This window comes from Amblyomma americanum, chromosome 2 (genome assembly GCF_052857255.1).
Source record: "Amblyomma americanum isolate KBUSLIRL-KWMA chromosome 2, ASM5285725v1, whole genome shotgun sequence".
NCBI lineage: Eukaryota > Metazoa > Arthropoda > Arachnida > Ixodida > Ixodidae > Amblyomma > Amblyomma americanum.
Window position 1 is genome coordinate 4,255,661 of NC_135498.1, and position 27,241 is coordinate 4,282,901.

The 27,241-nt window shown below is 50.1% G+C and overlaps 1 protein-coding gene across 1 annotated transcript in view; it reads left to right on the top strand.

Annotated features, from left to right (window-relative positions):
• Positions 1–18,839: 18,839 nt before the first annotated feature.
• LOC144120445 (solute carrier family 13 member 2-like) overlaps positions 18,840–27,241 on the top strand; it is a 99,277-nt gene continuing 90,875 nt past the window's right edge. Inside the window, exon 1 of the mRNA XM_077652842.1 lies at positions 18,840–19,583. The gene's annotated coding sequence lies outside the window, so the exon portion shown is untranslated. The remainder of the gene's footprint in view (positions 19,584–27,241) is intronic.

A 27,241-nucleotide genomic window follows, 5' to 3' on the forward strand; every position in this document is an offset into this window, starting at 1 on the left:
AGAGTGCCTGCCACCACGCGTTCTAAGCGAGCGGCGTTTTCGTCTTCCCTTTCGCTGCGGAGGCGTGGTATCATAGAAAATGCAAACTAATCGCTCTGTTACGCATGCTGCACGACAGTATGCATATTATCGAGTTTTAAATATCGTTTCCCTACTATTCACGTATCTGTGCGTCCAATGTCCGTGAAGCGAAGTTATATGTGCTCGCGCGTTTGAGTTTGCGAACTCCTCTCGTGCTTTTGTGCTCGTCTCGAATGCACGGGTCGCGGCGGGTTCAAAAATCGGCACATCCGCAGATCGAAGAAAATCATTGCGACGGTGATGCAAGCGGAGGCTGTTAGACCTCACTCAGCCCGGTGGGTGAGCCGCTGCGGCCCAGAGGAAACGTCTCGGCCTCCCGAGTGGCGCAAGCAGCCAGGCCACCGTGGTGTACTCGGCCGCTAGTGACGACTCTTTGGCTCACGACGGCTTCATCGGAGTCCCGATCAAGACGTCCAAACGGAGACTGCGCAAAGGCGAGGACTCGTCGTCGTCGAGTTCGTCCACTATTACCACGGGGCGAGGATCATCGGCACATACTGTCCTGTTTGTGTCAGAGACTCCCACCGACAATTCCCGTGCGAAAAATCATTAACTCCCAGCTGCCATGGTGGGCATTTTGCTCACTGAACCTGCCGGTGCAGTGGCGCATCGCTTAATCGCTCCGCCAGTGCGCCGGTGGTGGTATGAGGACTCGCCGCGATCTATCAATGTGACACGATTTTCGTAGTTCCGTTGTCGAATTTTTTAATTTAAATATCCTGAAGGCCCAAATAGCATTACATAGCGGGGGAGGGCATAAAAACAGCACGATACTTAACTTTGACATATACGTTATAGTTAACAAACGCAGTAAAGAACTATACAAACAAATCGTAAGTACACATCACTGCATTTGCAACGGATACATAGGTGGATTACACAGCACATAAATCTTAAAAAGACAGAAGTGAAAACAATATTACGGTGAGTTTAGCAACCAAGGTGCGCTGAAAGTTTTGTTTGAAAATGGGTCAAATCAGTTTCAGTAGCTATGTCAGCCGGCAACGAGTTCCAGCCTTCTGTGGATAATAGAAAGGGTGAGGTTTGATATTTTAGTGTTCGTGCGGAGATGGGTTGTACTCTACGAGGATGATCCGTCCGGGATGAGATATGATGGGCAGGAGCGATGCGATGCGCTAAGGTCCTGAATTTTAACAGCTTGCTTTAGTAATGGCAGACTTTTATACGGTGAGTATGACGAAAGCATGAACCTGGCAGCTTTATTTTGGACGGACTCAAGACGGTTAATTAATGAAACGCTGCTTGGATTCCATATTATACAGGCATACTCTTGTAGCACCCTCTCTTGGGCGGCGCCGACAACCCGGCTAGCGCGCGCCACCCTGCGAAGAGAATAAAGACGGCAACTGGTCGTGGCTCGTGCAGCCACGGCTGGCAGTTCTGTTCTGGTGTCGGCTCGTAGCAGTGGTCTCGTTTCCTTCGCTCCTGAGGCGTTAAGCCTACATTGGTGACCAATAGGACGAGCAATGACCGATCCCGCAACATCCACGCAGCAGGATTCGCGTCCGCAGGACGTCTCGTCGCTGCAGGTTCGCCTTCCACCTTTCTGGCCCCAGGACCCGCAAGTTTGGTTCCACCAGGTTGAGGCGCAATTTTGCCTAGCCCGCATCACGTCGGAGAAGATGCGCTACTACCATGTTGCCTCAACCCTGACTCCTGACGTTGCCGGTGAGCTCTCCGACGTTCTCTCCGCCCCCATGGGTGCTACACCATATCAGCACCTGAAAACCAAGGTGCTGGAGAGACTTATGCCGTCGGACCGCATCCGCCTCCAGCAGCTCCTTACCGGGGAAGACCTTGGCGACCGGCGCCCCTCCCAGCTTCTGCGCCGCATGCAACATCACTCAGCGTTGCTTCGAGAGCTTTTCCTCCAACGCCTTCAGCCCATCCGCCTCGTCCTTGCGGCGGCCGGTGACGTCACCCTCGACAGCCTGACTGAACTCGCAGATAACGTTCATGAGGCCACCTCCCCGTCCGTCACTGCTGTTTTGTCGCCAAGAGACCGAGCGATTTCGCGCCTTGAGGTCCTTTTCGAGGAGCTTGCCGCCTCAGTCGCCGCACTCCGGAGCCGACCTCTGGAGACCCGTCCGTCTCGTCTTGATCATCGCGCTCTTTCGCGCTCACGTCAAGCTCGGAGCCCCAGCCCTACATCTCTTTGCTGGTACCACAGGCGTTTTCGCCACCGGGCCACGAAGTGTACACCGCCCTGTTCGTGGCCGGGAAACGCCCGCCGGGATCACTAACGGCGGCGTGTGGTTCCCCCAGTCATTCGAGCCGCCTGTTCATGGTCACTGACAAGTTCTCCGGCACCCGGTTTCTTATCGACACGGGCGCGGAAATCAGCGTGGTTCCACCGACTAAGGCAGATCGTTCCAAGCCATCAGGACTGTCGCTCCGTGCTGCCAACGCCTCGTCTATACCCACCTATGGGCTACGATCTCTCACCCTCGACTTCGGCCTACACCGCACTTTTCGATGGGTCTTCGTCATCGCAGACGTTGTTCGCCCGATCATCGGCTCAGACTTCCTCTCCTACTTCGACTTAGACGTCAGCGTGCGGCATCGTCGCCTTACCGACGGTCTGACTCATCTCTCCATCTCGGGAGTCTCGTCCGACCTTCCTCCCATGGGCATTCGCACGCTGATACCTTCCTCTCAGTTCGAAAAAGTGTTGGCGGATTTCCCGGAGCTTACCAAGCCATGCAACCTCACTCAGGCACCTAAACATACTGTGACACACCACATCGTCGCCCGGGGTCCACCCGCAGCTGCTCGACCGCGCCGCTTGTTTGGAGACCGTCTAGCTATCGCCAAACGTGAGTTTGACCACATGCTGGAGCTCGGCATTATACGCCCGTCGTGCAGCGCGTGGGCGTCTCCGCTGCATCTAGTGCCCAAGCGTGATCCCGGTGACTGGCGTTCCTGCGGCGACTATCGGGCGTTGAATGCCAACCCTGTCCACGACAGCTATCCGCTGCCCCACATCCAGGACTTTACATCGCGCCTCGCCGGCTGCGCCATTTTTAGCAAAGTTGACCTGGTTAAGGCGTATCACCAAATTCCCGTTGAACCTGCCGACATACCTAAGACCGCCATCACGACGCTCTTTGGTTTGTTTGAGTACGTCCGGATGCCTTTTGGACTACGCAGTTCGGCTCAAACCTTCCAGCGGTTCATGGCTGAGGTCACGCGGGGCCTACCGAGTGTATTCGCGTACCTTGACGATGTCCTCATCGCCAGCCCTACACCTCATGATCATGAGCAAGACCTACGTGCTTTGTTCAAGCGTCTAGAGCACTACGGCCTGGTTGTGAATGCCTCCAAGTGTGTTTTCGGTGCTTCTGAGCTCGACTTTTTGGGTCATCACATATCCTCAGTGGGTATCCGCCCTCTCGCGTCCCACGTCCATACCATCGAGAATTTTCCCCTGCCCACAACCCTGCGCCTCCTGCGACAATTCCTGCGGCTGGTGAGTTTCTCCCGCCGCTTTATCCCGCACTGTGCAGAGCTACTTCGCCCACTCACCGACCTCCTCTGGTCAACCGCTGGCCCGTCCTCCGCAATCTCCTGGTCATCGGAAGCCCAGGCTGCCTTTACTACCGCGAAGCAAGAAGTCGCTAACACCGTGTTTCTAGTCCATCCGCGCAACGACGCCCCTACGAGATTGATGGTGGATGCCTCCAGCGTGGCCATCGGAGCCATCTTACAGCAGTACATTAACTCTGAGTGGAGACCATTGTCTTTTTACTCTCGGAAGCTACTTCCTGCTGAGACCCGCTACAGCGTCTTCAGTCGAGAGCTCCTAGCCATCTACTCCGCTATCCAGCACATTCGGCATTTTGTAGAAGGATGCAAGTTTCACGTGCTAACCGATCATAAACCGCTGGCTTATGTGTTCCGGACCAACTCATCAAAGTACGTGTCACGTGAACTCCGTCAGCTCGCTTATATCTCGGAGTTTACTACCGACATCCGGCATGTGAAAGGTGCAGCCAACACCGCCGCTGACGCCCTCTCTCGTATAGTCGCGGTAGACGCTCCATCTTCCACCGTCGACTGGTCCGCATTCTTTTCTGCCCAGCAGAATGACGATGAGCTCGGCGCTTTTCGAGCGAACCCTCGTTCTCTCCGATTACGGCTTGTGCCCCATCCTTGCTCGCCTGAGCCCTTGTGGTGCGATGTTTCAACGGACTTTCCTCGCCCTTTTGTTCCGGCTTCACTACGTCGCCCTATCTTCCATTCTTTCCATGACATATGCCATCCAGGCATTCGGGCTACTCAGCGCCTTCTCACCCAGCGCTATGTTTGGCCCGGAATCAATGCTGATGTGCGCGCTTGGACGCGCCTGTGTCTGCCCTGCCAGACGACCAAGGTCGGTCGTCACACCAAGACGCCTTCCCAAGCCTTCCTACCACCTGGCCGTCGTTTCGACCATGTACGTCTCGACATCATGGGCCCTCTACCCGTGTCTCGAGGCTACCGTTATATCCTGACCATGGTCGACCGCTTCACTTGGCCGGAGGAAGTCCCCATTCCTGACATCACCGCAGAGACTGTTTCCCGCGCCTTCATTTCTGCGTGGGTATCTAGATTTGGTTGTCCTGGCACTTTGACAACCGACCGTGGACGCCAGTTTGAGTCCTCCCTGTTTGCTTCCCTTAATAATATTCTCGGCGCCAGGCATTGCCGTACCACTGCATATCACCCGTGTGCTAACGGCATGGTGGAACACCTTCACCGCCAATTGAAGGCCGCCCTCGCTGCCCGCCTCAATTGCGCCTCCTGGGTCGACTCCTTGCCCCTTGTGCTGCTTGGTCTAAGGGCCGTCATCCGAGAAGACTTACAGTGCTCAGCTGCAGAGCTCGTGTATGGAAGTGCTTTGCGTCTTCCAGGCGACTTCTTTACATCCCAGCAGCTTCCAGCCCACCCCAAGAATTCCTCCAACGCCTGCTGGACTGCGTTAAAGACCTCCGGCCTACTTCCCCACGTCCGTCCCGCCACCATACCATTTTCGTACACCCCGACCTGGCCACTTCGACCCACGTTTTTGTGCGCCGCGACGCTGTTCGAGCTCCACTCACACCGGCTTACGACGGACCTTTCCACGTTCTCCGCCGCACCCCGAAAACCGCCACCATCCTCCAAAACGGCCGCGAAGACAGTCTCGACCGCCTTAAACCGGCTTACATGGAGACCGCCCTGGAACGACTCCCAGCGCCGCCTGACCTAGTGCTCGAGTGCCATCGCCGGCCCTCCGTCCGTTTCGACTTCCAGTCTAGGCGGGGTAGTGTTCTTGTATATGCTCCCGCAGGGTAGTGTTCCTGTATATGCGGGAGCATATACAGGAACACTAAGGCGGGGGGCCCTGTAGCACCCTCTCTTGGGCGGCGCCGACAACCCGGCTAGCGCGCGCCACCCTGCGAAGAGAATAAAGACGGCACCTGGTCGTGGCTCGTGCAGCCACGGCTGGCAGTTCTGTTCTGGTGTCGGCTCGTAGCAGTGGTCTCGTTTCCTTCGCTCCTGAGGCGTTAAGCCTACACTCTAAAGCGGACGTTATGAGAGTGGTATACGCGTGAAGTTTTGTCTCCGAGTTGGCAATATACAAACGACTTTTAATAAGTCCCAGTTTCTGAAATGCTTGGCTAGGATGCAATTTATGTGGGCGCTCCACCTTAAATCAGCCCTAACATTAATAGACACCGAGGTACTTTAAAGAATCCGTTCTGTCAACTATTTTGTCTTTGTGTACACATTTGAAGGCGTATTAGTGCGCATGGGAAAGGTGATTAGCTTTATTTTTTTTTCATATTAATCTCCATCTGCAGTAGCTGACACCACTAATTTAGATGCTTTAAGTAGGACTGCAGAATAACTACGTCAAGGGGGGCAACTATCTTTCTATAAATTACTCAATCGTCAGCGATGAGTCGTACGTTAGATGATATGTTTGATGATATGTCATTGATATAAATTAAAAATAGTAAAGGCCCCAAGACAGATCCTTGTGGAACTCCCGATATGACACGTGAACTGCTAGATGAATACTCTTTAAGTTTGACGCGTTGGCAGCGACTATTAAAAAAATTCTTCAATCCAACGGGTGATGTCATGGTGCAGTTTAAGGTTGTTAACTTTCTTCATTAGTCCTTTATGAGGAACGCGACCAAAACCTTCTGAAAAATTTATAAATATGGTGTCAGTGTACATCAATTCGTGTACCGATTCATGAAAATCTGTTATGAGCTCGAATAACTGTGTTTGACAAGACTTCTCTTGCCTAAAGCTATGCTGATTGTCAACAAGCAATTGAAATGGATTCGGCAGTCAGACAGTGGACTCAGAATTGGAACCAATTTAAAATTTGGATAGAACCAGAACTGGAATTGATTGGCGAGCGAGAGGAGAATTCTATCGCATTTCTTCCGCATCAATCCAATTGATCGCTCGACTTTGCTAAATAAAATAAATTAGAAATATATGGAATCCGAGGAATACCTCTAACCTTAACATAGCCATGCCTTGAACATGGGATCCAAACGGTTGAAATAGGCGAAAACCTGTCTTTTTCAAAACGCGTTAATATGTGTGTGTGCCTCAAGGAAGCATCCTGGGGCCCCTAGTATTTGATTTCTGTCTTAATAAAATTGTAAGTATTGGCGAAAAACCGGAATATATAATATGCGCCGGTGATATAGTGCTTTTATTTCAAAATAGTTGCAGCAAGCTCGTAAATGACATAACCAGTCAGTGGGAAACACGTGGCGGAAATTTTTCAAGCGCCGACCAATCGTTTTTTTTTAAAAGACGTTTCGACCCCGGTGAAGAAGGCCCCCTTAAGCCGGGGCCGAAACGTCATTTTTTTTTAAACGATTGGTCGGCGCTTGAAGAATTTCCGCCATGAACATACCCGAGCAGACGGGTTTGCGTCAATCCCTGGATTTCAAAACACACGGAACAAACTTAATTAATTCGAAACAAACGTAAGGCAGGCAGTCACTGCAGTGGTGCCACACAGCAATGTAACGTTTGGCCATGCTCAAACTGAAATTGCTAATGCGGTAAAAACGCTTAGCGTCTATTGCCACAAAATTATGTCCTGTACGTGATACACACATAAATGAAAATAATTTCACGTTTATAGAAAACTGCAGGCGTATTGGCTAAACTATATTTCTTTCTGACGCCCAGAATTATTAAGCTACATGTCTACAACTCGTTGTTCCATGTCTGAACTAAATGACTTTTCCTTGTAGGCGTAGGACTACACAAACACGTCTGAGTCCGTTATGTGCACCCCAGAAAAGGGCTGTTATGGCAGGGGAAGACTACCACGCTCAGGGTCTACAGCTCCTTAAGAATTTTAGCTTAAGTCCAATATATTATTTCTAAGCGTATAATTTAGCAGTTCGATGCAAGCAGCGAATAACTACCTCTGAGAGGAAAATACCCTCACTTGCCAATTTAACAAAAATTGCTCGAACATATGCTTCACGATCAACAGATAATTGATGTACCTTTCTCACGGACGACACTTGGCCAACAAATGCGCGCGCGTACTCCGCCCTCTCTGGTGAACTATTTACGCAACAGAAAAATAGAATAAGCTGATAAAGAGCAATACATTCAAATTTTTTCTCGTGCAAATGTTATATATTTTTTGGTTCTGTCATGTTTCTACTGTACTTCGTGAGTTTGTTGCAATGTTCGTTTGGTGTTAAAAGGCGCTCATTATTTTCCTCTTGCGTGTTCAGTTGTAATCTTGAAGTTTCCACGGGACAAAACAATATATATTAAAAAGAAAATGTTAGTAACTGTGCTCTGTGTTAACTATACTGTCTCTGTTGAAGATACAACAAATTTCGTTATTAGAAACTCGCTACTTTGCCATGTAATGGGTCCCGAGTGCCGTCAAGTGATTTAACACTTCACTTTTCTCCAGTGTTACTTTTTTTTTATAAATGAAAATAAACTTAAAACTTCAAATTTTTTTCTCGCAGCAAACCTTCAGCTGCGAGTCATCCCCTGTCCTGTCTTCCTTGTTCCCTTTTGTTTAGTTTCTGAGACAATGAACGCATATCATCTTGTTCAAACTTCAACGTTAATACGAAGGAGCTAGCACACCGTCACAACGGTGTTTACTCGACTCCACAGGCTAAACACCGGAGCATATTGAGAGTCGCACGGTCTGCAGGTCAGCGCCCTTTCGCTGCTATGCACAAGAAAGTGCCGCTACGCACAACTGCTTACACACATACAAGTTTGTCTGCGCGCTTTCTGCTTCGTGATAACCCCGTGGTATAGTTAACTTGTACAACCAACGCTTCTACGGGTATTTGAACTTTTACTACCTCGCCACGGCGCGTCTGAGTAGAAGCGCGGTAGGGCCCCATTAATAAACAGATCTCGACGTTGGCAGCTGTCGAGGCACGACGAGCGGTAAAAAACACGAGTATCGACTTGCGCTCATATTGATCTCGACTCGGTTCAGTCTGGCGGAACAAATGCTCGCGGTGTCGTTGTCCCCTGACCGGCGCCTGTCTTCGCCCGTGAGAGTTACTGAAAATTCAACTGCGGGAAAGATGTGTGTGCTGGAAGAGAGTGTTTGCAGTTGTGGCGCAACGATGAATATTAATTGTTTGAGTGGCATATTTGAGAGTTCAGTGCGAGGTGGCATCGTGAATTCAAAGGCTCCATCTCTTGAGTCACAGTTCGAAGTAGCTGCTGTTAGTCAATTAGCAACGCATCTGCTGCCTTTCCAGGGGTTTCAATGAGAATGGCGGGGAAGAAGAACTCTTAGGCTCTTCCACTCCTTTTGCCTTCAAAGGAGAAACCGCAAAACTCTTGAGCTGAATCGGGGCTGCATTACCGAGATGTGTTTCGATTATAACGTGTGCGAACTGTATGTCCGACTTCTTCTGTCACGAGCCTAATATCGCTAAAAAGGCACTAAAGGCGAATGCGACGTCAGGCTAAATTTCCAAATAAGCATCCAACCATTCCAAACTATGATGTTTATCGACAACAAAACTTCGAGAAGCTAGAAAACTACAATAAAAAAACTGAAGACTGCAACGATGCTCTTTGAGAATTTCTGTAACCACCTCTGACTATGTGAACTCTTCAAGATTGAAGATGTAATGAAAACGGCGTGACGAACGAGGAAAAAAGTAGAGCGCACAAGACAGGACCAGCGTCTTCATTACATCTCCAAGCATGAACCAATTAGCCCGAGCAAGAGCTTTATGTGAATTCTTCGCCGGCCACGATTGGTTCATCGCTTTCATGCGTAGCGCCAAACCGACGGTCGGTATAAGCGCCGTCGAAATAGGAAAGCGGTGTGGTGAGTGCCGTTGAGATACAAGAATCCCGATCGTTGCTCACTCCTGGAGTACCTGGCTGGCCTCGAAACAGTTTGAGTGTCAACTGAGCGATGGCAGGCGGCTCTGCGCAGCTCACCATCGGGGCTACAGACTTTCATCGTCGCCTTGAATGTCGCCGTGGCCCAGCAGCGCCCGGTCATCTACAGAGCGGCCCGAGGGCCCGTGGCCGTCCTGCACATCCCCCTCCCCCTTTCCCACCGCCACCTGATCTACTGAAGTGGCGCGAATGAAGTTCGTACCAACTGGGCCTGGCGGAACAAGCTCGATCGTTCCATCCTCGGCGACAAAAACGAAGTTGCCAAATGAAGTGCTGTCCCTATCTCTCTCGCTTCACGTGTCGCACAGTCGTCCAGCGGGACGCCGTTGTGCGCAGTAACTCCATAAGCGCAAGCCAGGTACAAGATCTGACAGTCTTTCGCGCCAATTCTGAAATGTGGGGTCGGCATTGGCATGAAGGGCGATGAACTGAGGTTCTTGATGACGATGACAAGCAGTATGATGGAGCCATCTGGTGATAGATATTATAACGAATTAATGCCTGTGTGATCGGCTAGAAAGGAGTTTTTGCATTCAGTTATTTTCTGTGATAGGTGGAGGAACTCGCCCTTCTAGTCAGATTCGCAAAACAGAAGATGTCATAGAAGTGACGACTCACCACCGACCGGTGCTTCCGCCAGGGGCTGGTGAGGGAGTGGGGCGTAAACTTTTTCTCTTTCGCTCAAGGGAGCTGAGCCGTCGCTGCATCGGGGGCGAGTTCTGTGTTGTGCCCACCGCCTCACTAGAGGCTCTGGACGTCCTCGGAGAACACGGGGGTGTGCGGTTTGTAGGCCTCTCCCGACTGGGAGAAGCCTTGCGGGCGGCCGACTGAGGGGTCGGCGGGCCCTTTTTCAGAGGTGACACGGCGGCGGGGGTAGCCCTGCCTCAGGCATTGCCTGGGCGGTGGCCGAAGTCCGGCCTGGTGTGCCGCTCCTGCGCACCACATAATAATAATAATAATTGGTTTTTTGGGGGAAAGGAAATGGCGCAGTATCTGTCTCATATATCGTTGGACACCTGAACCGCGCCGTAAGGGAAGGGATAAAGGAGGGAGTGAAAGAAGAAAGGAAGAAGAGGTGCCGTACTGGAGGGCTTCGGAATAATTTAGACCACCTGGGGATCTTTAACGTGCACTGACATCGCACAGCACACGGGCGCCTTAGCGTTTTTCCTCCATAAAAACGCAGCCGCCGCGGTCGGGTTCGAACCCGGGAACTCCGGATCAGTAGTCGAGCGCCCTAACCACTGAGCCACCGTAGCGGGTGGCACCACATCGGCGAAATTTCTTTTTGCTGTGAACTGGAAAGTTGAGGGGAGTCGTTTTCGTGCCTCTTGATATGTTGCGTTTTCCTTTGACTTTATCTTTATTATATATTTCTCTCTCTTACAGGTCAGACACGACCTCGAGTACGCGGGGTGGTGCAGCGTTGCAGTCCACGGATTCATGATGATTTGATGCACATTTGGGAAATGTTTGGTGGCCGCGACAGCTCTGAGAGCCATGGCCGAATCTTTGATACTTGAAGCATCGTCTGGGATTTGGAATGTATGGTCTTGCAGTTATTCTCAGATACCCTACTTCTATGGATTCGGAGAGTTGGCTAAAGGCAAAGATCAGGACTATATATTTTGCCGGTATTTCCTTATCTTTTCGGGTTTCAATACGATGGACATCGGTGACGTTCTGGTCTTTCAGACCCTCAAACATCTATTCTTCAGAAATGTTGAGGAAGTCGCGTTCGGATATTACTCCTTTCACTGTGTTTAGTGATTGATGTGTAGTTATCGATACAGGACTGTCTCCAGAGGACACTATGGTTGGGAGTTTGGAGTATTGTACTTTGTCTCGGATTTGTAGGAGTAGGTCGCCACTAGCTAGCTTCGTCACCTTGTAGCCGAAGCCCAGGGCATCAGTCAAAGATTTTGAAGCAGTGAACTGCTGTTGCATCGGTCCGCACTCGTTTTTGAGGGCGATCGTTTTGTTGGAAAGGGGGAGCAATAAATTACGTGTAATGTTCGGCCACGGTGCCAGCCGCCCACCACGGAGCCCAAAGAGGGGACGGGACAGGAACTCGCAGTTCCTGCCCACGCCAGCCTCAACTATAACCAAATATGACGCAACTCAAGGTAGCTGGCCACACAAGGTTAACACTCGCCGCCAGGAAAAAAGAAAACTCTGAGAAGTGAATAGAAGACAAGAAAGAGAAAGATGATAGGAAAGAAACAGATGGAGAAGCGAACAGGAAAAGGCGACTGCCGATTTCCCCCGGTCGGGTCAGACCGGAGGTGCCGTCTACGGGAAGCTGGGGCAAAACTGGCGTGCTGCCTCCACCGATGGGCCTTAAAAAGGTCCAAACACCCGGCATCCGCTCAACCACCAGGATCCCCTTTTCACCAGACATGGCGATGTCACGCACGGCTAAGTGCGGGTGCTCGGGTACATGGTGACGCACTGGTACACCATCCTGCCCCTGCGGGGATATCCCTGCGGATGCTCGGGAACCCGTGGTGTCGCAACTCACTAACATCTGCATGTAGCAGATGCCCCTGCGGGGATCTGTTGGATGGCGCGATGTCACAATCATCAACATGGATAAGCACAACAGCTAGTGCTGAAATCCTCAGGAGCTGTGCCGATCTGTGAGTGTTTTGCACCTGACATCGTCCTCCACACCTTTCCAACAGCAGTGGTCATCCTCATGAAGTTGCCCATCCGCGTAACGTTTTCTACATCATGCTTACAAGCACAGATATGGACTGGTACGGTCGTTCACACAACGTCGCAGAAGTCACATGCCAATCTTCGTTGATCCTTGCCGTTTAGCTACCCACTTTTAACTGCTAATTAGAAGCTATGTGCAAACAATTGGCGCGCATATCCGATAACCACTCTTGTTATAATGACTATATACGTTGCTGGACGAGTAGGGGACTGAGCACTATGAGCACTGCAAAAAACAGGACGCAGACAAAAAAAGTAGTCGCACACGAGTTCTGACTATAGCAAATGTATGCTTTCATAGCGTGAGCGCATTAAATACACCTGAAAAAAAAAAGCAAGCGCAGAAGCAAAACGAAAACACCAAATGAAAACCTCCGTCATTCATGATGACAAATTCACGCAGTTATTGCCCTCAGTAAAAATGATTATCCGGCTCCTTCTGGCTATGTCGAGGTTTGTCCTTCCGCAAAAAAATTGTGGCTCCAATCCACGCTGTGAAGATGGTTGGAGAGCGAAGCTTTAAAACGACACCCAATCACCCACTGCGACGTCACTTGAAAATTCGCACACGTGGCTCTGCAAAGAGCGAAGCCAGATACAAGTGTAATGTACTTGAGCTTATGCTGTATATGCCTGATTTCTGTTTGCATTTAATTTCCAGCCTAATGTGTACCGGAACGCGTCGGACGGTGTTCCCACTGTTCACACGCGCCTTATCATCCACCATGTGGTTTTGATGCTTGTTTTGTGTTTTTTCTTAATGAAAACGAGTAGTGAGCTCTGTATGCTGTATGCTTGATTTCGAAGGAGATTTACCCTTCACATATTTTTTATTTTGCAGTTTAATTTTTTTAAATCTTTTCTTTCATATTTTTATATATGTTTCTAAATTTCCAATACTTTTATTGATGCGCGCAAGAAATCGGTGTCGACGCACGCACTGTACTTGCGGAATCGGCCGGTGAGGGCAACACGTGTATTCCGTTCTTCTAACTTATCAAAGCTTTGTTTTCGGTGCGAACAGTCTCTTAGCTATTAGAATGCGGCACTCTGTCGGGACAGGCCGACTTCTATTCGTCCGTATTGCCCCATCAAGATAGGAAGCACAAGCTGGGCTCACGCACGGTCCCCCTTTGGCCGCGATAACACAGGCTTCAGAGATTGCATGCCTCGTCTGTGAATCGCGCTAGTGTCTGAGAATGGCGCGCCTTTCTAAAACCGGACAACACTCTTTACATGCTTTACGGCGGAGTTGCTACTGGGGCCAGCTGCATTCCGAGACGTTGCAATGCCCTCAGCGGCCCGTCTGACAAGCCGTATCAGGCCCCGGACTCACACGGCAGCTCATTAACGGCATGCGAGTGGCAGGCCACTTTTCATGCCTCTCGCGGCTCACCCCCGTACGAGGCGCAGGAACCATGCTGCCCAGGCGCTCAAGCTCGCAGGTGACGCGTAAAACAACCGAGGAAGGAGGACGTGGTTCGAGACAAAACATCAAGCTGGACTTGCAGGATCTGCTGCAGCGCTGTCCAGTGTCCGTGTGTAGTCCCGTTACGCTGCAAAGGATCCTGCAGAAGTGGTGGGGCTCTTTCAGGTGTGATGCAAGCACTGCGCACGATCCACACGACTCTGCTTGACAACACTTAGGCCCTTCCCGACAGCGTGCAACAAATCCAGCGGAAAGCGGCGGCCAAGTGCGCACGCTCGCGCCTCCCACTACGAGTTCCAATCGGCGGAAATGCACAGGCTCGCTCGAATTGAGGCGCTCCGTGTCTCTCGAAAGGTGGGCGGAGTGTGAGCGAACTTACCGGCTCTGTCTAATAAAACTAGCCCGTCATCTAAAATTAACTAACAACAACCAGCCGCGCGTTGGCTAGCACTTAAAGCAATCATTGGTTCATGAAATGAAAGAAACCCCGAGGTGTTTAAAAGAAAGAATATCGCTCTATTTTTTTACGTGCCGCATTGTTTACTGATATGCGTTTTATAATCTGTGCAAACCAGCATTTTTCTTGTTTAGATGAGTAATAAGCATGACTACATGTTCTGTTGTTCGGTAACAAATGCAAGGAATCCCAAGCATCCTGTCAGGCAGCATGGCTCACGTATGCATCTGCAAAAGTCTCGTTGCAGACCTCGCACACACACATGCCGCCTATGAGACTCCGCATTGAATATGCCGGGTGCTCGAAGGCAGGAATTCCCGGTACGTTTGAGAAGGGGAGCGCTGAAGGAAGCTCCGGCAGTGCATCGTGCCAAGATGGGCCCGATGGAGAGCAAGAGGCACAACAGACCTCTGTAAACGTCCGTGCCATTCGCGGGCGCTGCTCCTGGGCCGCAGCGGCCGCCGCAAGGAGCCACCGCGGCGCGACGACAACGCCCGCACTAACATGCGAACGCCACAACTCGGGCCGCGCATACCAAACTGGATCCGCGAACGCTCCACTTCGCGGGAAATTCGGGCGAGCGCTCCCGAGTGAGTGACCGCAGCGCCAACGACGCCCCGACGGCAGTGGGCCGCTGAGATCGTTTGGAAGGCGGCACACGTTCCCGAGGGCTTCCCCGAACAAGCCGCCGTGGAATCCGCGAGGAAACGCCGACTTTCGAAGAAGGCGCTATTTATTTTCATTGTTAATTAGCATAGGAAAGGAAGAAATGACAACCCAATCGCAGGCGTGGAGTTCCGTGATCCATACATCACGAATGGCTATGTGGTACGGTATAATGAAAAGCTTCTCAGTGCGTCTCGCTTTTTGTGCACGCACTAACGACGCGCGCCTCGAAGTCTATATGGAATTTCCGAATGCCACTTCGACCATGTTGCAACATGCGCTACGGTTACAATATAAAAATAGGTGAAGAATAATACCTCTTTCTGACGTCAACTACCGAAACTAAAAGCTCACTCTACTACATATACATAGGTATATACATGATACATAGGTTTCTGTGTGCTGTTGCAAATGTTCCTATGTGCTATCCCTGTGAACCTTATTTGCCGTGTATAATGTATTACCGGTTTCAAAGATCTATGATTATCGCCTCAGCAAACAATATAAAAAGAGATAAATAATAAATAATACCTCTTTCTTACGCCAACTAGCAAACCTAGAAGCTCACTACTACATTTAACACTCGAAATTTGGAGAGGTGGAAAATCGACACATGTAGGGTTACGTATGATTTGCAAATGATAAAAAACCGGCTGCCAAGATTGTTAAACGCACTGCATAAGGAAGACGTAGAACCTGAGAACATTACTTTCAAGAAACTTCGTGATCATTTTAGTAATTAGAAAAATCACAAACAACACAATAATATCGGTAGTTCTCTTTTGTTGTACTTCCATTTCCTGCGGTGAACTTTTGTCGGAATTTTATGCGCACTCTTTCGAGTGAGTCCTTTGTGTGCATTATCTCTGTTAATGTAATAACCTTTGTTTGTTGTTTGTGAATGCACTTTTTTTTTGTACGGTGCGGAATTTTAATGCATGTAACTTGTACTTCTGGACTGTGACGCGGTTTCCTAAACTCTGAATGTCATCCTTTAATTTTTTTTTCCCTCTGTGCTGAAATTGCGAACTTCTTTTTTTTGTTTCATATTTTGCTGACCACTGCGTGATGGTCCCAGTGCGAGGCCCTGTGGTTCTGTCAAGCTGCCATTATGACAGCTTTGTCTACAGGCCTCCGGCATCATGTAATAATAAACTTATTATTATTATTATTATAAATGCTTCGTCTGCCGCTGCTGCTAAACAAGCTGCCCGAGCACAGGCTCATCACCGCCGCCGAGAGGACCCTGCCGTTCGCTCCGCCCTCAGACTCTTTACTCCAGTATACCTCAGAATCAAAACACCTACAGAGCTGCGCTCAAATTACAAATTGGGCAGTATCTCAATCGTCCTTAGAATTTTTGTAGGCAAAACACACCTGTTTATTTCGTGGTTATTAAGTGCCTGGATTACCGGGCCCCAGTCATAGCAGGAATCTCCAAGGTTCACCACCTCCCACAGAGAATGCCATTCAAATGGGGCTTCCACGAATGAGCATGGGACACCGCCACATAAGGCTCTATGTGGATTATGAAACGGGACACCCGCCTACGGTGCTCCTCTCACCTCACCAGGACATTTTCTCCTGACAAGAAATGATGTTTACTGCTGCGAATAGCCACGACTATTCTCGCCATATTTTCTCGTTCTCACTGTGTACGAACTTGATTGAAAACTACCACGTTTCTCCAAACGTTTTTACGCATCTTTCTTCCTTCGGGGAAGTTCAGGCAGTTGAGAATATTAACGTCTGAATAAATATTTGAAATAACGAAACAGCGCAGCTAAAACGAGAGGACCAGGGAAAGGAAAGACACGTACAAGCGCTGAATAAAATATTTGAATGGCTCGCGAAAAGCGACTGCTTAAGGGGGACGCGGGGATCAAATCGCGAAAATCTCAAAGAAAATCGAATTTTAGAAAACACCGGGGTTGGTACCTATATGGTATTTTTATAAGATTCCGAAACATTTTCCCGCGAAAAGGCTTCGGAATTGACTTTAAAAATATTTTTGCGACCGTAGGTAGGAAGAAACTGACTGAAATCTCTGTGAAAATGCAGGTTTTCTCAAAAGTGCTTTTGAACCTGACGGCCCTGCTTGCAGAAAGCCTAGCACTACAATGGCTTCACAGATATTCATGCGGTTTGTTTCATTGTGTTCTGAATAAATTCCTTATATAGTGATGTCCTATATTTCATAATTACTTGATAATTTGTTTCACTCTGTCATTAATTTGCATGACGACAATGAGTGTATTATGCAAGAGTGAATATAACGTTCTGTGCACCAAAAAACTCAGGCTGCTAAAAATATTTGTAGAATGTCCCTCCATCAGCCATTCCTTTGGGTAAAACTTTACTAGAGTGACTGGCAGGCTCCTACCAATGTTTTGTTGTCACGCAAGGTTTTCTGCAAAATTTTGTGTAGCCAGTGAAGCATATAGAAATTTAGGAAAGTGTCAAAACTGTTCGAGGTCTTTCAGTGAAATTTTTGTATTTAAGCATTCAGTGGAGTTTTAATAAGGGTGGCAAGTATCACTGTTCTCGACAAAAAAAAAAATCACCTCTGATCCCCGCGTCCCATCCAACTAAAGACCAGTTCACAGGTAACCGTCAAGCTAATGCAATGCACGGTAGCTGTTAGGTAAAAAAGGCTGTATTTGGCAAGGTAGGGGCCCAATTGGAATGAATTCACGGTTTAAAGAACAGATACAAAACAGATGTAGCCTGCCCCTCCGTTAAAGCCTGAGCACTGGCTGCCAGGAAACGCAGTTTCACTGCACAAGGAAGTTCGAAGCAGTGTCATTGCGTTTCCTTCCGAAGCTAACAATGCACACTAAAAGTGAAGTTTGTGACTGCATAGACTGGCTGAAGATCATAGTTGAAGAATATGCTCAGATTCCACATTTTCGTCAAATTTCGTCGTTGAAGTCCAATCATGTGGAGTGGCAGCACTCGGAAAAAGATACTAAAATAGAAAATCGTTCATAGATACGGACCCCACTGCTTTTTAAGAAGTCAAATTATACGTACAAAGTTTGGGCACACCATGCGCATGGTCATACATCGATGGATCAAAATAAAAACTCCAAAATGCCAACACACACACGTGATGTACACGCCTTAAAATCTACCCTTTGTGCAGCAATGTCATTTCTTTCGCTGACAAAATTAAAGACGTATTGCTAACGCAACCATCAGAATTTTCTTGTTACCATGGAACACCAACTCGCCTAATCTGCCGTCCCACTGCGGTGCCCGATTCGTCTGTGGTCCTGTGCCCGGCGACTGGTAAAGAATCTCGCAAAAGAGCCGCATTAACCCCGGAACCCACAAGGAAGGCACACGTCCCCACGAAGATCAGTGAAAGAGGTTGTCACATTTCAAGGCGAACTCAGTCACAACGGGCCGAACCCACCCGAATGCCACGTCGGTAGGACGATGGAATGTATTCCGCTTCCGGTCCTTTCACTTCCGTATTGAAAAGACCGCGTGCACAAGCCGCTTGAACTGAGCTCATAGCGGCTGCTCAGCGCCCCCCCCATCACCACTGGTGGCCGGACTCGGAGTTCACTGCGCACCACCGGTCGATATTGAGAGAGGAAGAGCTTTTTATCCGCCTTCTCTCCTTCCTTCTATTTCTCGCCCACCAACTGTCTCGTTCTTTTCCACTCACGTTTGCCTTCCTCCCTGCTCACACTAAGCCTCAAACCGTACTTTTGGACCCCCTCAGTTGACGAAGTCTTCCTTCCCAGGGTGACATTTGCTAAGGTTGTGGGGTCGTCAGAAGGACCACGTTAAAAATTCGAGGGACTAGGTGAAGGCAGAGCAGGCGATAAGTTTAAATGATTGGCACTGTCGTTAAAAAAGAAGCGGTTCCCCCTCGTTCACCATTTATAGGCTCGTCTTTCCATCTTCTGAGTTGGAAAGGCAGAAGGCCCCGAAGCGACGCCGCCGCCGCTCCCTTCCTTCTCTAGGTGGCAAGGGCAAAGTCGCGAGGGGAGGGGGAGAGCGGCGAAGGAAGAGCAAAACCCAAATAAATATGGCGGCGTCGGCTCGGGCAGCAGCAGGAGCAGCCGGCGGCGGCGCCTCGTAGCGCGGTTACCGAGAAGCGCCCGTCGTTACTCGCTGTTCCGGAAGGCAGCACCGGAAGGCAGCAACAGACCCAGTGGCTGCGGCGAGAAAGCGTCGACCGACATCGCCGGCGCTGCGAGCCTCCATCACCACCTCCGTGGCGGTGCCCGGAATGCGCTAGAGCAGCCAAGCGCCGCTCGTCGGAGCCCGCGTCAAAACCGCCGCGCGAGAACGACCACCGACCGAACTCGACAGTGCTCTCTGGTTTGCTGCGTGTGCGGTGCGAGACGTACGGTTCCATCGCTCTCCGTGGTGGATGGACTCTCTTCACAATCATTGGGAACCAGCGATTCCGGGTCGGAGACCGTCCTCTCGTCGTCCCTATTCGCGCACAGAGTGCTGCGGTGCGCGATACTGCCCCCTGCCTTGTCGTATGGGAGCGAACACACTTCGCGTTGGCTTCTACTCATGCCTTTTCAAGGCGGCTCAGAATGCGCGCTGCTGGAGTGCGGAACTGAGTGAGGAGCGCGCGCCGGGAGCTGTCTCGAGTAGTGGGCTGTCAGGCAGTCAGTAGTTGCGGTAGCAGCAGCACGTGGTGATTTGCGGCCTCCTCCTCGCCGCTCTTGTCCGGGCCTCGCCGACCACGTTGACATTTTGGAGAGCGCCCAAGAGAGCGACGGCGACGACCGCTCCTCCTCGGCCCCCCCCGCTTTTCAGGTGAGAAGACGGCGCGGCGCCAGAGGAGGCCCCGTGGCACGCATGCGACGGGCCTTTCGCTTCTCGTTCGTTGCACTCCTCGCATCTTCCGCGCACGCGGCGGAGGAGCTGGTCGCGAGGGGCGCGTGGCACGCGCTCCGCCCTCGTTCTCTTTGGTTCATTCATTCTCCGGGGAGCAGTCAGTGGCGCGTCCTCCCGCTGGTCGTGATGATGCCAATGGACTCTTTTTTTTTCGCGTTGCTTGTGTGTTCTCAACGTTTTGGAACAGAGCTCCTTTTCGTTCTTGTGGCTGCAGTTTTGTGTCTGGTCGATGGATGGATGGATAGCCCGTGAAACGTCATTAGTGTTAACTCCGCGGCCCTGACTTGATTTGATTCAAGACTGAAAACGGCGTGAAAAACGGGAAAAGATAAAGTGAAGCAACACAAAGTGCTGCTTCTCACTATCTTGTCCCGTTTTTCGCGCCGTTCTCAGTCTTGAATCATGAACCAACTGGCCCAACAATCCTCCCTTTTGATTTGATTCGTTCGACGAGTAAAGGGTGGGTCGGGGAGGAAGGCGGAGATCAGGATCTCAACATTACACCAAGCATAAATACAAAATGAGCACCCACAAATTGCCTTGCATGCACTGGCCGGTTTAGGGTAGAGAGAGTCCTCAAGCGCGCAGGGCTTGGTTTATGGCGGAAGTTGTTCAAGCAGCACAGGCGTCTAGTTTGGCTGCTCAGGAAAGCTCAAAGCCCGCTTCCACTAACTTCCACAGCTGTACGAGGAAAGCCGGCTGATTGCGCGGCATTGCGCCGTTGCAACAGCGGGCTAGGCTGTTGCGCGCACGAGCTTGTAGGCCTTCGCCGGATAAACATATCTGAAACAGTTCGAAGAGAACATTCCTCCGTTATGAGGCTTAAAGAAGGGTATGTGTTCGCAGGGATCGGTAGACATACGCTCTATTTCAGTCTACCAACCTGAGTGTCATCGGCGCACTTCACCTCGTGGCACATGACAAAGGGCGCGGTGCCCAAAAGAAGCAAATTAGACTGAATCGACAGGACTTTGATTTACTGCTCAGCCGTTCATTTGCCTGACAGCAGCGTACTATATTCGCTGCGGTAAGAGTCTAACGGTCAATATACATCACGCGGAATCAGATTTTTCTGTAGTGTGTATTCTTATGTTTTTTTCTTAAGAACTACATTCGCTACTTCAAGGGGCAGCGCAATACCAGAGAAAATTGTGTCGTCCCAAAATCCTACAAGAAATCTGCTGTCGTGACAGAAAATTTTCTGTACTGTTTTTCGATACCATCGACGTTTTGTTGACCTTGCCGCGTTCAGTAGTGAACAGCAGCCTTAGATCCGTAATGGAAATTTACCAGCACAGGCTGACGATTAGCTGCTCACGCAAGCGACGGGCATATAAGCTACATAACAAACATGTGCTGTCATGAGCGGACTTTACATGTTTTGTAGCGATAGATACATTACGGCAGCATTTCGAGCCTTCAGCGTGGCGGCGCCGCTGTCCCGTGGTTGGTCACGTGGTGCGGAGCAGCTGCCGGCGGCGCGGCGCCGTGGCTGGTCACGTGACCAAGTTCCACTCGGCCAGCTGTAGCTATCGCGTCACTCCAGGTTTAACCAGAGCTAAACCACCGCAAATTCTTTTCTCCACGCATCCACAAGGTATTCTTATACAGAGTTGGGCGGCGGAAGAGAGCATGACGGGTAGAGCGACATGGCGTGTGGTGGAGTCGGTATTGGGCTGTTTTTTCCGGCTGATCTTCAGCGTGGGGCAGGATTATCAGAGCATCCGTTTTCAGCTAACTACAGGTGACATTTTCTAGCCTCGCCGTGGACAAGATGGTGCTGAAAACTTAGACGCAGTTATCTTTCCTCATGCTCCCATCATTCTTGAAATCGCGGTGCCGGAGTCGGCATAAATTTTAGGTTACATTGTCACACTTAGATTGAAGAAATCTTTACATTCAATTTTGTTTTCCACTCTATACGCTTTGTCTTTATGTTACTGACACTCTCTTCCCTACACTTTACAGAAGAGTTTTAAGGCAGTTTTTTTTAACGGCTTGTTCGCTACTGACGTCAAATCAATCAACCAATAAGAGCAGAGTGTCTCTTTCTGGCCGACTTTGTCGTTAACTTGTGCCGGGTGCATGCAAATGTTACAAACTGCTACTCTGAGTCGTCGTATGCGCTATGCACGCTGTGGTCGAGATTAATTCTTGCCAAAAGGCAGACGACGACGGAACAGTCCTTGCAGGGCATTGTACTCGCTACCTACTATGCAAAGGCGCCTGGAGAACCTTCGGTGAGGAAATTAATTTGGAACAGTAACATACGAATGTATGTTATTGTATGTTACTGTTCCAAATTAATTCACCACCTGATGTGCGCGAAAAATTACTGAAGGCACTTAAGACTACGTTACGTGCTGTGAATGCGAAAGCATGCACGCGGGGTGTTCGGCTGCGGCGATGGCGTACTACTCTTATGCAGTGGCCAGTGAAGCTAATCTGTTCGCGTCGGCCTTGGTTCGGAGCCTACTTATTATTTAAGAAATTTTATTTAAGAAATTTTATTTTCCGTTCTTTCCTGATGATCTAGGCACTGCCGATGACCTCTTGAGGTCACGTGGGTTTTCAGACCGTCTGGCGTACACAACGACAACGTCGTATTTTCCGCCTCATGATCCATTGATCCATATAATGCGTTCACATTAAAAGAAAACGCTCAATAAGGGACCTTTGTGGCAGACTCTATTTGGTGCGACACGGTGAAGTGCGTGTAGCGTGAAAAATTTGCTGCCGTTACTGGAGAGATAGGTTACTGCGCGTTGCTTCGTGCGTTGCTACTTGTCAGTTCTTGACGGATGTCACGCGAACTCTGCGGTTACGACATGATAATCTAGAGAATAGCTACAGTGAACGTGCTAATGAGTACAGAAGGAATGGGAGCCGCTGTTGTTTCTCGAACGGCATTTCGCGCGGCACAGAGCAGACTCGGCCTGCGAGTGTAGGTGCCACAGGCCTCGTCACAGTCCTTTTCTGCTTGCATGCAGTTTGGACAGTTAGTCGGAGTTGGCATCTGGCCCATCTTAGGGACCAGTGCGAAGCGGGAGTACTTCCTCGTGCGACATGCCGGCTGTTTAACGCCCCCTCAGCTGAAACTCGGAAATCCGCGCTTTCATCACAACCGTGCAGCGCAGCCAGAGCAGGAGCTTGCGTCAGTCAGTCGCGTGTCGAAACCATCGTCACTTGCCGACGTCCGCGCGTCGGCTAATGACGTGCCCGCAGGTCAGCCAGTTCGGCCCGTGGTTCGCCATCACTCTCCACGGTATACACAGCAACGCACTCCCACGTCTTGTCTCAAGTGGTTCGCACTACGAAATTATTGCCTTTGTTGCGAAAATTGGTCGTGTTTACGGTCGACTGATTGATTAGCGAGAGCAGCTTATTTCAAAGCCTGTACCATATCGACAATAGTCTACTGCTTATTCCCCCGTTGCCGTTCGCACGCATCAGGCCTTGTGTTTCCTGTCCCTCGTTGTCTGTGCTTTCTTTGTGGAGGTCAACAGGGCTTGCGTCTTTTGTTCCCGAAGTACAGTGGCGCATGCAGAGAGGCTCCACATAAGGAAGGAAGGATTAACTGCTGCCTACGAAGTAGGCGATTCGGAACGATTTTCGAATCAGTGCGCTTGCGCAAACACGTCAGTAGATCACGACCAGGTCGTCAGCCGATCGTGGATCGAACGGGATTGTTTGTCCCTCGCTCACCACTCTGTTACGGGGCGAAAATACTCTCAAGGCCGGCTGAACTGCATGGAGTGGCTGCTGCGTGGATGGCCGCACGCGCCGCGCATTTTATCGCGCGTGTCGTTCGTCTGCTGCGATGGAGAGAATAGTGTCGCACAGGCAACCTGCGATTAAGTTTCCCGCATCCTTCGCAGTGCCGTTACACAGAGCCTATGGCGAGAGGAGCGAGCAGTTTCGGTAGGCGCGCCCATATAGTGCTTTTTCACGCCAGAGTGCGTTGCCTGCCAAACGGGCGCCTTTAATCGTTTAGAATGTGGCCTCGCGTTCATCGCTTACAAAGCAGGTGACGACGTCAGTTTTTGGGCGTGCCGTGGAACAATTTCAACGCCGCCTGGGTAGTGTAGGTTGCCTTAGGAGACCTCGTTTTCGTGTGAAGCCCTGTTTTCTGCATGTAAGAAGTTTTAGAAGAGTAGGCTTAAACCCGATTTTTGTCCAGGAACTGCCTTTCCGAAATGTATTTTGCTTTTGGGAACAGCAGAACTGAGGTACGCGACAGAGTTTAGCAGCAACCCTAAAGCCATTTCAGAGAGACATCGACAGGTAATTGTTGGGGGATATAACTAGCCGACCTAGATGTGTGCAAATATTCAAATTTTTGAATAAGCAAATTGGATTGCCACGTCACGATGTGGCCTGTTGGTATGCCTTGTTCACCACGTTCATATATATGGCCTTCGAGATTGGGCTACGCGCGAGAGTTCAGCCAGGATTAGCAATAATCGTTTTGTACGAATATTCGCGCTAGTAGGGATTCATCACACAAATATTCGATTTGTATTCTCTTCGGTTCTTTCACTGTTAAATTCGAATTCGATTCGGTTTTGAAAAAAAAGTATTATGCCTGGACCCCTCTATCTATCCATATTTTTCTTTAATTCCCTTCTTTCCTTTGAAGCCAAGGTTCACTTTATCATGAGAAGACTTCGTCGGTGCAACGCAGATATTCCTTTTCCACTGCATTTCATTTTGCTGATTTTTTTTTACCTTTGCGATTGTCCAGAACCTCCCGGACCCACCTGCCCTCCGTGCAGCGTAAAAACCCGCGCTTTTAGGCAGGGACGCATTTAAATAACCATATGTTTATCTGCCCTTGTCCGCGAATTTTTATCTCATTTTCCAGAGTTCGGATCCTGATATAGAATATAGGAAGCTGCTGCAAATGAACATTTTGCCTGCTACAAAGCCAACTCTGAGGCTTTGTTCGCCATTCCCCCCGCTGCATTCAGCGCAGAAACCGTCTGCATTTCCAGCTACGAACCCTTTGGTGACGAAGGAAAGCCTCTAATAGGTCCTTTCATGGGAGATGCTTAGATCGGGCTTTTTCTTTTCGTAATTCTTTCCTTTGGATTCTGGTATGGTCTGGCTGGGTCTATGAGGTTAAAAGTAAGCGAAATACTTTTCTGTACGAGGCTTGGAAACTGAAAGAAACATTAGTTTTTATCTCCTGCCAGCTTATGCATCTACCACTATATCGAAAGACCGCTGGCCGGGTGCCGCCATGGACGTTAAAGGTACCTTTTTTTTTTCTTACAGATTTACTACTTTGATTCGCAGGGGCATAGCGCCGTCAATGCCCCTTTGGTTGAATTTAGTGCACATCCTGTGCGGACGATTCCCTGCAGTCCCCTTCCTTCGTTGTTTTTGTTTTTTTGCGCGTGGGTTCTACAGATAAGCCGCAACGCTGACCCCGCACTCATGACCCATGACCGCACTCATGACTTCGACGGTGGCTCGCCGCCGACACCTCTCTTGGATGCGGGCATTCGACGAGCAGAATTCTCGGCGCGTCTTAAAAGCGGGTCGCTTATCCGCTAAGTCCGCACGCGCAGTGCAGCGAACCGCCGTTCTGCGCATAGATCGCCCGATGTGCCCCTAAACAAAAGAGAAAGGCAGGATCATTTGCGCGGAACCGCAAAGCGGCCGCGTTCGAGCGGCGGCACCTGCGCTCGGCGTCCGTTTCAGGAACGCCTCGACAAAGCGGCATTGCGCATCCCTCAGGCGCTGCGGCAGCCCTCTCGTTCCGGTCGGCTTTCTTTTCTCCTTTATTTCCTTCCCGCTTTCTTCACCGCCGCAGGTGGGATTCGCTCGACCGCGTGCGGACGTTCCGATAAACCCCCCGCGTCAATGGCACGGTACACGCAAGCGAATGCGCGCGCGTGGCGTGCTTGCGGTGAGGCATGGTCCGCGCACCTCCGAGGCGCATGGCCCTGACATTCAGAAATGCGTTGGCGATTCCAAAGAGTCTGTGGAGCGAGTTCCTTCCGAAGGAGGCACTGGTTCTTTGGAAGATTTGATCAAACGCAGTGTTCCGTCTTTTTGACACTATCCGATGGCCCTTAGAAATTTTATGTTTGCGGACGTCTCTGTGGCAGCTGAAGTGAAATTTACCGCATTTACACTAGGCCGAATGGGTTAGAGAGAAGCCTACGCAAGAACTGCGAACAACGAAACACTGCGAACGGAAACGTTCGACGTAACGGTGTTGTGTGTTAGGTAGCGGTTAACAAAGTGCTAACAGATATGCGCAAAGGCAGTGTTATTTTGTAGTGAATGTGTAGGGGAAGAAATACTTAAAAAAGGCATATTTATATGATGCTCTTATTTACCAGATTAGTGTGGTGATAGACGTGGCTAAGTGGTATCAGTTTGAAATACTAGGCCGTGATTTCTCTAAAGCAACACTTGGTTCGGGGATGAAGCTGAATGTTTCTAGCAGCGTTATTTGTTAATATGAGTAAACCCGAGTGGAGCATTCTCCACGACAACTAGCTGAAATCTGTGCAGACTTGCGAGTGCAGCTTTTGCCTTTATGCGGCCCGTAGTGGTAAATATAAGTGTTTCTGTCCAGCGCATGCACGCACGCATGCATACACGTAGTGCTGCGCAGTGCGAAGTCTCACCTCAGATAGAGCGCAATCAAGGAGGGGCGAAATGGAAGCTTTCTGCCGCCGAGCAACGACCCGCTGTCGAAACGGTGGTCAGAGGACTGAGACTGCCGTTCCAGTTTGAAAAAAGGGAGCGATTACCTGCTCACTCAGGCGAATGAGTAACACGCTGGACTTGTGCCAGTACGTGCTGAGCGTAGCCACTGGCGCAGAGAGTCTTTTGAATTCTTTGTGCAGAATGCACAGTAAGTCTCCAGATTTCTTGCGGCGTTTCTTCTGCAAAGCAAACGCCATTCCACGTTTAGTACAAAGCGCCTTCCAATGTCAAGGACCTATAAGCATTCAGCCAGGACAGCACGGCAGCGTACGGCAGCTTGCCCATGCCGGGAAGTAAGTGGCTTGGGCTGTAGGTAATCTTTGCCCAAACTATGGGATATTTTGAACGCCACGCAAGTCGCTAACCCTCGATACAGCTGGCGGGCAGACCCCGATAAAGCAGAGAGAAGCCTGGCATGCTGTGTTCCGTTTTCGATAGCGTGCCAGCATGCGGGCGGATTATGTACGGGCCTGTTCGCGTGCATGATTACGTGTACAAGACCCATGTCAGCGTGCTGTGTCGACAGGCCGGGTAATAGCAGTCAAGTATGCGCTCTCGTAAGCACGATGGCCGTTGTGTATTATGTTTCATCAGATGTAGCCATCATTGTGACTTTGATCAACAGCCCGAAAGTGGCTCAAGGCTAATGAACTGTGAGCAAAAAAAGCGGTAGTGCTTACCTCGTGATGGCCTGTTTACAGTGTCGGCTTTTTCTAAGCGCGCCTCACGGGGAAGGAAACTAAATTTTTGCGGCCGAGACTGGTGCGGTTTCCAATATGGTGCGTTCCATCTTTCGCCCCGGTAAAAGCGCTTTGAAGATAATCAGATCATGTCAAATTAAATCAAATCAA